At 51.9% G+C, this 9,638-nt stretch overlaps 1 protein-coding gene across 1 annotated transcript in view; it reads left to right on the top strand.

Annotated features, from left to right (window-relative positions):
- The first annotated feature begins 7,642 nt into the window (after window positions 1-7,642).
- The window catches only part of FGFR2 (fibroblast growth factor receptor 2), a 105,207-nt gene continuing 103,211 nt past the window's right edge, over window positions 7,643-9,638 (top strand). Inside the window, exon 1 of the mRNA XM_058544148.1 lies at window positions 7,643-7,895. The gene's annotated coding sequence lies outside the window, so the exon portion shown is untranslated. The remainder of the gene's footprint in view (window positions 7,896-9,638) is intronic.

Below are 9,638 nucleotides of genomic sequence, written 5' to 3'. Positions count from 1 at the left end.
TGGCCAGGAGGGGGCCAGCCCGGGTGGACACCTGGGCCAGAAGCCTCAGTAGGGGGCCAGCAGTTGAAGCCTGTGTCAGGGCGAGGAGGCAGAGGTGGTTCCCAGGCCTGTTGTTGATCCAAGGGGAGAGATCCCGCCACAAGCTGGAATGTGGGGTCGCAGTCCCAGGGCAGGCCACACTGTGGACAGAGAGGAAGGCTGAGGTAGCTGCTGCCACCCCACCGCCCTGCAGGATCCCGAGCCCCAGCCATCGGGGCAAGACATTCCGTCCCAGCTGTGCTTCAGCGAGCGCCAGCATTCCTGCTGCGGACACGCCTCCACACTGCCCGCTCATCACCTGCACAGCCCGAACGGCTTCGGCTTGAGGCCGGGCGCAGGCGGGATCGCCTCCCCTTCGGGCCGGGGCGCCCTCTCCTTCATCCCGGACGGGCCTCCCCACGCCCTGGTCGCCGCCCGCCCGCCCTGCGCGCGCCCGGGACGCCCGAGGCCACACGGGGGCGCTGGCGCCCGCCGCGCGCCGCCCTGCGCCGAGCCCGGAGAACAAAGAGAGCCCTGGGGACCCGGCCCCCCTCACCTGAAGCCACCTGTTCCCGCGGCGGCGGGCCCGAGCGCCATGGCGGCATCCGGCCCCCGCGAAGGAGTTCATTTTTGCTCAACGCTGCTCTTAGAAATCTGTTAAAGAAATCGCTTCTCCCTCGATGGCCTTTCTCCCCAGCCTGGGGACAAAATACAAGAGCTCTGGGACTCTAAAAGGGTTACTGGGTTTGTGGTTTTACGATGCGTCCTGCTCTGTATTCTCGGTCTCCTTCCCTAAGTTTACCAGGATCCTGGCAGCATCATTTTTCTCCCCTTTGGTTTATTAAAGTGAACTTCTTTTCACGTTTGGACCAAGTAAACAGACACCCTGGGGAAATAGTGTAACAAACCAAACGCAGAAACCAAGAGAAAAGAGGGAGGAATGCACCGTGGAAATCGGGTCATTGCAAAAAAAAAAAGTAATTCTCACTGCGCTGCTAGGTCAGCCTTGCTCTAAAATGGCTTTTATTCTCTAACCTCTAAATATACCTCATCGACTAGGTGCAAAACCCTATGTAAATGTACCCAGACGCTTTACTTAGGAAGCTCCCAAAGAGGCTAAGTTACAATCACCATCAATCAACAAGTTTCTATCGAGGGCCAGTTAGGCACACAGGCAGCTCAGTAGACTGCCCACCGCTAACCAGGCAGTGTCCCAGGCCCTGAAGTCCAGAGATGGGAGACACAAGCTGGGCTTTTCTGGGTGTTATAATTTCGTGGTCCCCAATTAACTCCTCTCCCTGACACTTGTCCAAGGTCAATTTCCATTGGGCATTCTGCAAGGGCATTGCCATCTCGGTTCAGCCAGCCTTTCTCCCTCTGGGTTCAGGGCTCTGAGCATACAGCAGTGAATTCCTGAGGACTGGAGGGAGCTGCAGCCCTTGCAGAGAGGACCTGAGGGCCCACAGAAACTCCCACGGAGACTGGGGCTGCTTCAAGGGGGCCCCAGAATCAGGAGGTGATGCTACAGGCACAAACTCACTTTCATTCAGTCAATGGTAATATTATATTTGTCCAACAAAGACCTATCCTGGGTCTCTCTGGCACTCTTCCCATTCTGAGGAGTACAGTTCCTGTCCCTAAACCCTGCTGGTACCACAAGACATGTGAGAGTGTGTGGGAGCTGGGGGGAGAAAGGCAGGAGCAGTTCCTGGGGACTCCCCTGGCTAAGGAGATCTTCTTGGAGGAGGAAGCAGAAGGCAGGGGACACACTCCAGGCAAGTCCCATACAGTATTCTGTGATGGTGACAATTTCCTATAATACCTGTGCTGTCCAATTTGGTGGCCCTAGCCACATGTGGCTATTGAGCACTTGAAAGGTAGTTGGTACCACTGAAGAGCTGAACTTTAAGTTTTATTTAATTTTAATTAATTTAACTTGAAATAATCACATTGGCTGTCATATTGGACAGCTCAGCTCTAGGCAGGGATGGTGGGAGTGGGAGGGGAGGGAAAAGAAGGTGGCAATAGGACGTTATGGTTATTCTCTTCCTAATTTGCCGCACGTTGGCTAAAACCACCTGCGTGTTTTCTCCCCAGTCCGCTGGGAGGTGTGGTGGTGGTGGAAGTGGCGGTTGAGTGCAGGGTGGGGGTGGAGGGAGGGCGTGGAGTCTTGCAGCCAAGCAATGACACGCCATAAATTGCCCTTAAGCAGCACTGGGCCAGGGATTAGAAGATGCTTCCGGTAGGTACCGTTACCAGTAGACAGGGGTCAACGGCGGGTTCCTTGACTGTGGTTTCAAAATACTTTAAAGTGGACGTTGACTTCCTGTAACCTGGTCACTCTTCGGTGATGGGTAAATGACAAACTTCTCAGTTTCTCTGGAGGCAGGGAATGTTCAGAGATGGGAGGGGCTGGAGATCATAGACAAATTTACCTTTTAAGCTAAAAGGGGGAGACTTCAATTATGCAGAAGAGAGTGAGGCCAAGGAAGGAGGGCATATTCAGTGCCTGTCCTGGAACCACATAGTTCTTGACAATGTTGGGATGAAAACCCAGGTCTTGGGTACCCTGGCCTGGTGCTGTTTCTACTGCACAACATTGCTTGTCAAATACCCTGCACTTTGGGCATTGTAGACATTACATCTGGTTGATTTTGCCAACCAGTGAATTGACCAATCAGTTTTCCTTCACATGTTCAGATTGGCAGATGCTGGGGAGGAACTTGCAGCATGGGGGCAGGGGTGGCACTAGGGGACAGTGTTGAGGCCAGAGTAAAATTTCCCCAATTATTCCCCCTCCCACTATCTTTTATAGCAATTTTTGCTTTTCTTGAACCAGAATGCTGTCATAGTTCCCAAACTGCCCCTCCATTGCATTCTGAGTAACAGACCTGGTTACCCAGTTGTAAATAGTAGATGTGTGGCGGATTTTTAAATCTTAATTTCTCAAACGCAAGCCTTAGCAATTCTTCAAAATCTTCCATTTCTATTTGTTTTTATAATATCACTGATAAGAATCATTTAATGAACCACAAATGTTGGCCCTTAATTCTTCCCCTATTTTGAAGACTGAAAATTCAGCTGATGAAACTGTAGGTGTGCAAAAGAGATGTCCAACAATCTTATGCGCCTGAACTTGAAGGTTCTTTGAAACATTAAGAGCAATAATAACCCTAACACAAATTCTTCTGGGAGCTACTTGAAGAAAGAGAAGTGGGCTGAAGCCTGAGTGGGTAATTGTTCTTTGGAAATACCAACATTTTGGGTGGTGATGAATTCTACTCAAAATATCTCAGTTCTGTACTGAGCTGAATCACCCAGAAAGAGCCGAATCACCTGGCATAGACAGTGAAAGTGGCTGACTTGCTCTGGTGGCCACTGGAATGAACTCCAGCCTGACCAGGAGATCAGTGGGGTGGCCGTGAGCCCGTCACTTCCCCTCTCTGCACCCTGCTTTCCTCCTCCATAAAATGCAAAGTCAACATGATGGTTTAACACATACTTCCTCACCTTTGGGCCCAGTCTCATTAGGAAGACCTACCCATGTCACTCAAGCCACTTGGAAATCCAATAAACTGTCAGAGCAAGGCATAGTGGCAATTTTTTTCACATGCTCCTCATGTTTTTAAAGAAGCCCTTTCTTTGGGGATCAATTGTGCAACCAGTGTTAAAAGCATCTTCTACCCAGCACCAACCCGTCTACCTCCCTCGCCACCACCACAGACTGCTTCTGGGGAGCAGTGGGTCCCCAGAACAACGAGCATTACAATGCCTTCCATTTGGATGGCCATTTGTATGACTCAGGTTGCCTTCCCCAGCCACGTTCCATCTCGGGAAGGTCACAGGTAGGCATGGCCAGGCCTTTCAGCTGGCGTAGAGGTGGGGATGGGGAATTCGGCAGTAATGGCTCCAGACTCTGTTCAAACCTGGTCCATAATAATATGCAGGTGGCGATAGTGGGTTCTAGGCTCTTAGAATTACTTTAATCCTTTCAACAGTCCCAGGAGGTGGGAATAGTAACAACGGCTAGTAATAATCATAGGAAAACATTGCATTTCCCACGAGCACAAAGACTTTCTCTAGAACCACGGGGAGCATCTGAATAAGAAGGTCTAAATGCTTGTCACACTTTAACTGATTTAATCCTCTTAGTGACCCTATTAAATAGCTACAAGATAGGTACTATTATTGTCCTCATTTTATACCTGAGAAAATGGAAGACTCAGAGAACTTAAGTAACTTGCCCATGGTCACACAGCCACCCAGTGAAGAGAGCCGCACCCTGCCTGTTGGAACCAAAGCTACTTCACCTCCAACTGAGGCAGGACTTCCAGAAGGACTTTGTCTCCAGGGAAGTCAGCTTTGAGATTCAGGCCCAGTTCTAAGTTTAGAATCATTGATGATGTTCCATGATGGGATCCATGATTTTGCTTCAGTTAAATGCCACAAGCTCCCTGAAGATGGGATTGAGCTGTCAGGGGATCAGGCCCCTCCCCTCATTCCAGGGGTAACTGCTCTTACCACAGTCCTTGGACTATTCTATATTTCTCCTTTCAGATGCTTCTTTTATGCTACAGACATTATTGAGATTCAGCTTAAAGAATGAAATTCATAGTTTTGCAGGGAGCTCAGAAGCACATTAGAAGGGCTCCTTAGCACTTAGATGTCAGTAGCCTTTATTCATCTAACTTTTCCATAGAGTGAAGGAACAGCCACCCATTAAAAAAACAAATTATTAAAAGAGAAATCCCAAATCTTTAAAGGAGAGAGGCCCGTGGCAGTGAGGGTTCCCATTTCTCTTCCCGGAACCATGGGGCCAGCAGCTCCATTTGTTGCTTGAAACTTCTGGGGACATCGGAGTTCTGGTGTCCTCATTTTTCTTCCTTCCATTGATATATCATTACTAGAGCGAAAAAAAGAAGGGCGTCTCGAGGGCTTTTGGGAAAAAAAAAAGGGTGACTACTCAAGACATTTTGTAAAGGGGGGAAAATTGTGAAGAAAAGGGACCCCAGTGGGGGGTTGGAGGGGTTGTGAATGTGGCCTTGTCTGGCGGTTCTTTCAGCTGAAACCTGGTGCTGGCGCTCTTCGTTCAGTTCAAACTGTCACCTTTAGTTCTTGCTGGCTTTTTCTGCCCTCGGCCCTGAACCTCAACAGATTGGGGCTTATTTACCTATTCACACTCGGCTGTGGAAGCTCATTAATAAGCTTATTAGCAACACCATTCACAGGAGGCCATTGACAAAAGGGGTTCCAGCCACTTGAAGAGGGAAGAGAAAAAAACTGCAAAGAGATTATTTTCCCATTCAGAAGCCTCGCTGGTGTGAAAGCTTTCCTAGACTCTCTGAGGTCACTTGAAGCCTAAATATGATGACAGCATTGGTTTTTAAAAAAAAATTCCAAACATGCTTTTGCTTTACTCAAAACTGAAGAGTTTGCTGTTGTGGGCTTGTGGGCTTCGCTCACTTAAAAATGAACACTCTTCAGGGAATAAGGGGCTTTTGATGGATTGGTGTCTTTTCAACCCTATAAAGAATAAATTCTGCAAACTGCATCTGGACATTAAAGTAGGTGTTCTTATTTGTCATTTTCAGCAGAAGGCTTCCTTTTTATTCAGCGTACATAAAGCTATTGATAAATGGGGATAGGGACGACGGCTTCCTGCACCAGTAATTTATGTGAGAATGTGTTAACAGCGTTTTCAATGGCTGATGGATACACCGCAGGATGGGAAAGGAATCTGTCCTGAGACACTTGAGGTTCCCATTGGTGGGGAATATAAAGATGTAAGTGACAGCCTCTGAGCAGGCAGACATTCAGCCACATCTTTTTTTATGACCCCCAGGTCTGAGAACTTGAAAAGGTACTGGTATGTCCATAACAACCCAGGTGGGAGTGGGGGGCTAAGGGTTACCAGACTTAAGTGTCAGTTACTTAAAAGGTTCTGGGACTGATCCAGGTTAGAAGACTTGACCAAAAACATACCCCTCCCCCAAGCATATGGACGGATAATTTTGCCTGAGAATCAGACTGTTATTTTTGCTGTCTGATTTCCAAAATATAATTTCATAGCTATTTGCCTGAAGCATTCCAATGGATTTGTTACTCCTGGCTTTTAAGTAATTTACATAGACGTTTTCCACCATGTATTGTGAAGAAAAATGATTTTCTAATGATGTGGCACCTTGGAAAAATATTTTCGTAAATGTTATGAAGTGTGCAGGGTCGGCGACCCATGAGCAACTGCGTTTCTAAATGCAGAAAAAGTCGATTTTCCAAGTCAGTTTTGTCCTCACTGCTCCATCTATCTTCAGGCTTCTAAAGCATTCTAAAGCACTTCTGGGTTTAATGACCTTTTCTAAGGAAAAATAATTAAGGTTTTTATCTATTTATTGTCTTGGACTTAAGCATGACTGCTTAGGAGCTGGATGAGTGAGGAGGGAGAGAAAGTATATTAAAAAATAAATTATCCGGGAGACACAGCCTAGTGAAAAAGGTAAATGGAAAATATGAACTTTAACCAGTTACAGCTTGGCATTCAGTTGAGGAATTTGATTTTGCAGTTGAAGAATCTGAGATTCAGAGAAAGGAATTGATTTGCTCAAGGTCATACAGTGATTGATAGCAGAGTTGGGTCTTTAGAATCTTCTGAATGTCTTTTTATTAACCCAAATATATATTACTAAACAACACACTTTATTTTTGTTGCCATTTTTGACGTTTTTTAAGAGAGCGGATGCAAAGGCAGGCATTGCCAGTAACTAGCTGTGTGACCCTGGACAACTTACTTAACCTCTCTCATCCTCAGTTTCCTTATCAGAAACTGGGAATACTATTCTGCAGGGTGGTTGTACCGATTGCAAACAACAACCTCTTCAGTGTGCCCTCCCCATAGTAGGGCCGCCATAAATGCTCCTCTATTCTCTCATTGCTATTGCTTTGAAGGACAGAAAAGTGCACAGTCCTGTCCTGCAAACGTTTCCAAGTTGCTGCCTCTCCTCCACAAGTTTCAATTGCGTTACATCTCTCCCCAATACCACGCAGACGCATCTGAAAGTCTTTGAGGGGTAGGGCAGGCATTCTGTCATTTGTTTTCTGGCTTGAAATAAAACAACGTAACGCAATCACCCGGCGAACCGGCGGTCAGTCTAACTCCCACGGGAGGGCAGGGGGGTGGCGCGGGCCGCGGGACCAGGCCTCATTCACAGGGGATGTTGTGCATCTCTCCGTCCCGAGGGTGGCCGGGCCCCTCGCCTGCCCGGCCGGCGTCTCGGGGCCGCTCGCCGGCGTCGGGAGCCGCGCGGGGCTCGCGGCGGCCCGGGCGCGCGGCGCTGATTGGCAGAGCGGGCGCCGCCGTCCAGGAAACGGCTCGGGTTTCAGCGGGGGCGTGACCCGCCGGGAGGGGGCGGCGGCGGCGGCAGCGGAGAGCGCGGCGGAGAGCCGAGCGGGCGGGCGGCGGGTGCGGAGCGGGGAGCGCGGCCGCCACAAAGCTCGGGCGCCGCGGGGTCTGCGCGCGGCGTAGCTGGCCCGGCGCGGCGACTCCTCTCCAGGCTGGCGGGGCCCGGCCGCGAGCCCCGGGCCCCCGAGGCCCCGCTTGCCTGCGCGCTCTGAGCGTTCGCAAGTTGCGAGCAAAGTTTGGTGGAGCAGACGCCAAGCCTGAGTCTTTTCTTCCTCTCGCTCCCCAAGCCGAGGGCAGCCCGCGGGCGTCATGCCCGCGCTGCTCCGCAGCCCGGGGTGCGCGTGAAGCCTCGGAGCCTCCACGCCGGCGAGGACCCCAGGACCATTTTTTGTTGGTTTCCCCCGATCTCGTCGCTTGCTGCATCCCGACCCACGCCGGGCACGGGGAGAGAACCGATCGCCGAGGAGCGTTGCCATTCAAGGTAATCGCCGTGTCGGGCGCCTCGGGGAGCTCGCCAGCGGGGACAGTGGGCACCGTGGGAGCCCGGGACGCCGGGTGCACCGTCCCCCGAGCGGAGGGCGCGGGGCACCGGCACTGTGGAGGCTGCTCCCTGTCCTCCCTCTTTGGTTGCACAGGTGATGGGGGAGGTGGGTGCGTGCTGACGGCTGGCGTTTGGGAAGTTCTGCTTCAGCCACCCCCATCCAGATGCTGACATCTGCCTCTGGCGCTGACACCCCCCCTCCCTGTCAAACTCCGGCCGGCGCAGTCCCGCCGGCCCGGCGCGATCCTGCGACCCCAGAGCTGGCGGGCGAGCGGCGAGGCTGCCTCGCTGGTGGCACAGCCCCGCAGGTTCTGGGCTCGGAGGGGCATCTTCGGGGTGCCTCATTCCGGGGACCGAGGAGTGCCCGCTCTGTCCCATCCAGGCCCCAGCGGGGGACCCTTCCCCAGGAGGAAGCCGCTGGGGTGGGGCCGGCGACATCTCTGTAGGGTTGACGAGGCTCGGGGGTGTCACCTTCGGGGAGGGGGCTGCTCCCGTTCCGCGATTTCAGTGCCGCCTCTCCCCTTTCGCAGCAGCCGTCGGCGCTGGAGGGAGCGCAGCGCGCCTGGGGCTAGGGGGCGAACTGGACCGACTTTTTCTAGTTCGTTGCCTGCTCTGCCTGCAGCAGCTCGGAGATGTCGAAAGCGCAGGCGAGTGCTAACTTGCGCGCTCATTCCTTCAGCGACGGGACCGCGACGGGAATCAGCCGAGGGCCCTGCGAGACGCTGGCTCCGTCCCTCGCGGCCAGAGGGCCAGGCGCAGGTCCGGCCCTGGGCGATCAGCCTCCGCGGCTCCCGCGCAGCCCGCTCCCTTGCAGACTCTTCTCCCGGCCCTCCTTCCCCTCGCCCAGTTCAATAAAACCTACCCGTAAAGGCAAACCTGCTTTCACACTCGGGGCACCCATTATGTGTTTGGTGTGAAACGCTATCAACATTTAAAACCCCATTGTCACCCTGGTCCCAAATCCCTGTAAATCTTCCACTGGCCTCGACTCATTTTCATCTGAAAAGCCTGTTTAGTTTGAATAGAAAAGCAATCAGCCGCCCCTCTCCCTCTCCCTCTCCTTGGAATGTCAATTAAAATGCAGATTTCTCTGAGCTCTTTAGCGCCCCGAGAAGGGGGAGAAAAACAGGATATTCTGGGCAAACCAATGAAAGAAATGCTACAATGAAACCGGGTTGTTGGTGGTGGGGAGCTCCCCAAAGCTACTGCGAGTTCTCTTTGGCTTGGAAGTGTTAATGGGAGGGAGATTGTGGTCCTGGGTCAGCCTGTATTTTGTCTTTTTGGAGATTTCAGTATGTTGAGGAATTCTTCCCTAGGTTTGACCCCTTGAAAGTTCCCTCCCCTGCTCAGCTCTGGGGAGAAGGGAAAGCAGTAGGGAGGCTGTGAACCAGGAGACAGGTCTGCCCCTTGGGTGTACCTGGGCATCCCCAACCTTGCCTGGCACTGTTGACTTTCCTGATGTGAAATCTACCCAGGAACAAAGCTCCAAGCCAGCAGAGGACAGATAACCTCTTAGAGGTGGAAGCCCGAATCAGGCGGGTACTGTATTGGCTTGCCTTCTTGGAGTGTGGGGGGTTTGGGAACGTTCCGGTAAGTTGAGGAACCCAGCATAGATCTGGCCTGGTGACCACTCCCCAGCTAGGCTCTCTCGCTTGTCACTTTGCCCATCTTTGAGGGCAGGCT

Source organism: Diceros bicornis, chromosome 6, assembly GCF_020826845.1.
Source record: "Diceros bicornis minor isolate mBicDic1 chromosome 6, mDicBic1.mat.cur, whole genome shotgun sequence".
Taxonomy (NCBI): Eukaryota; Metazoa; Chordata; class Mammalia; order Perissodactyla; family Rhinocerotidae; genus Diceros; species Diceros bicornis.
This window is presented reverse-complemented; position numbering and strand designations above follow the sequence as displayed.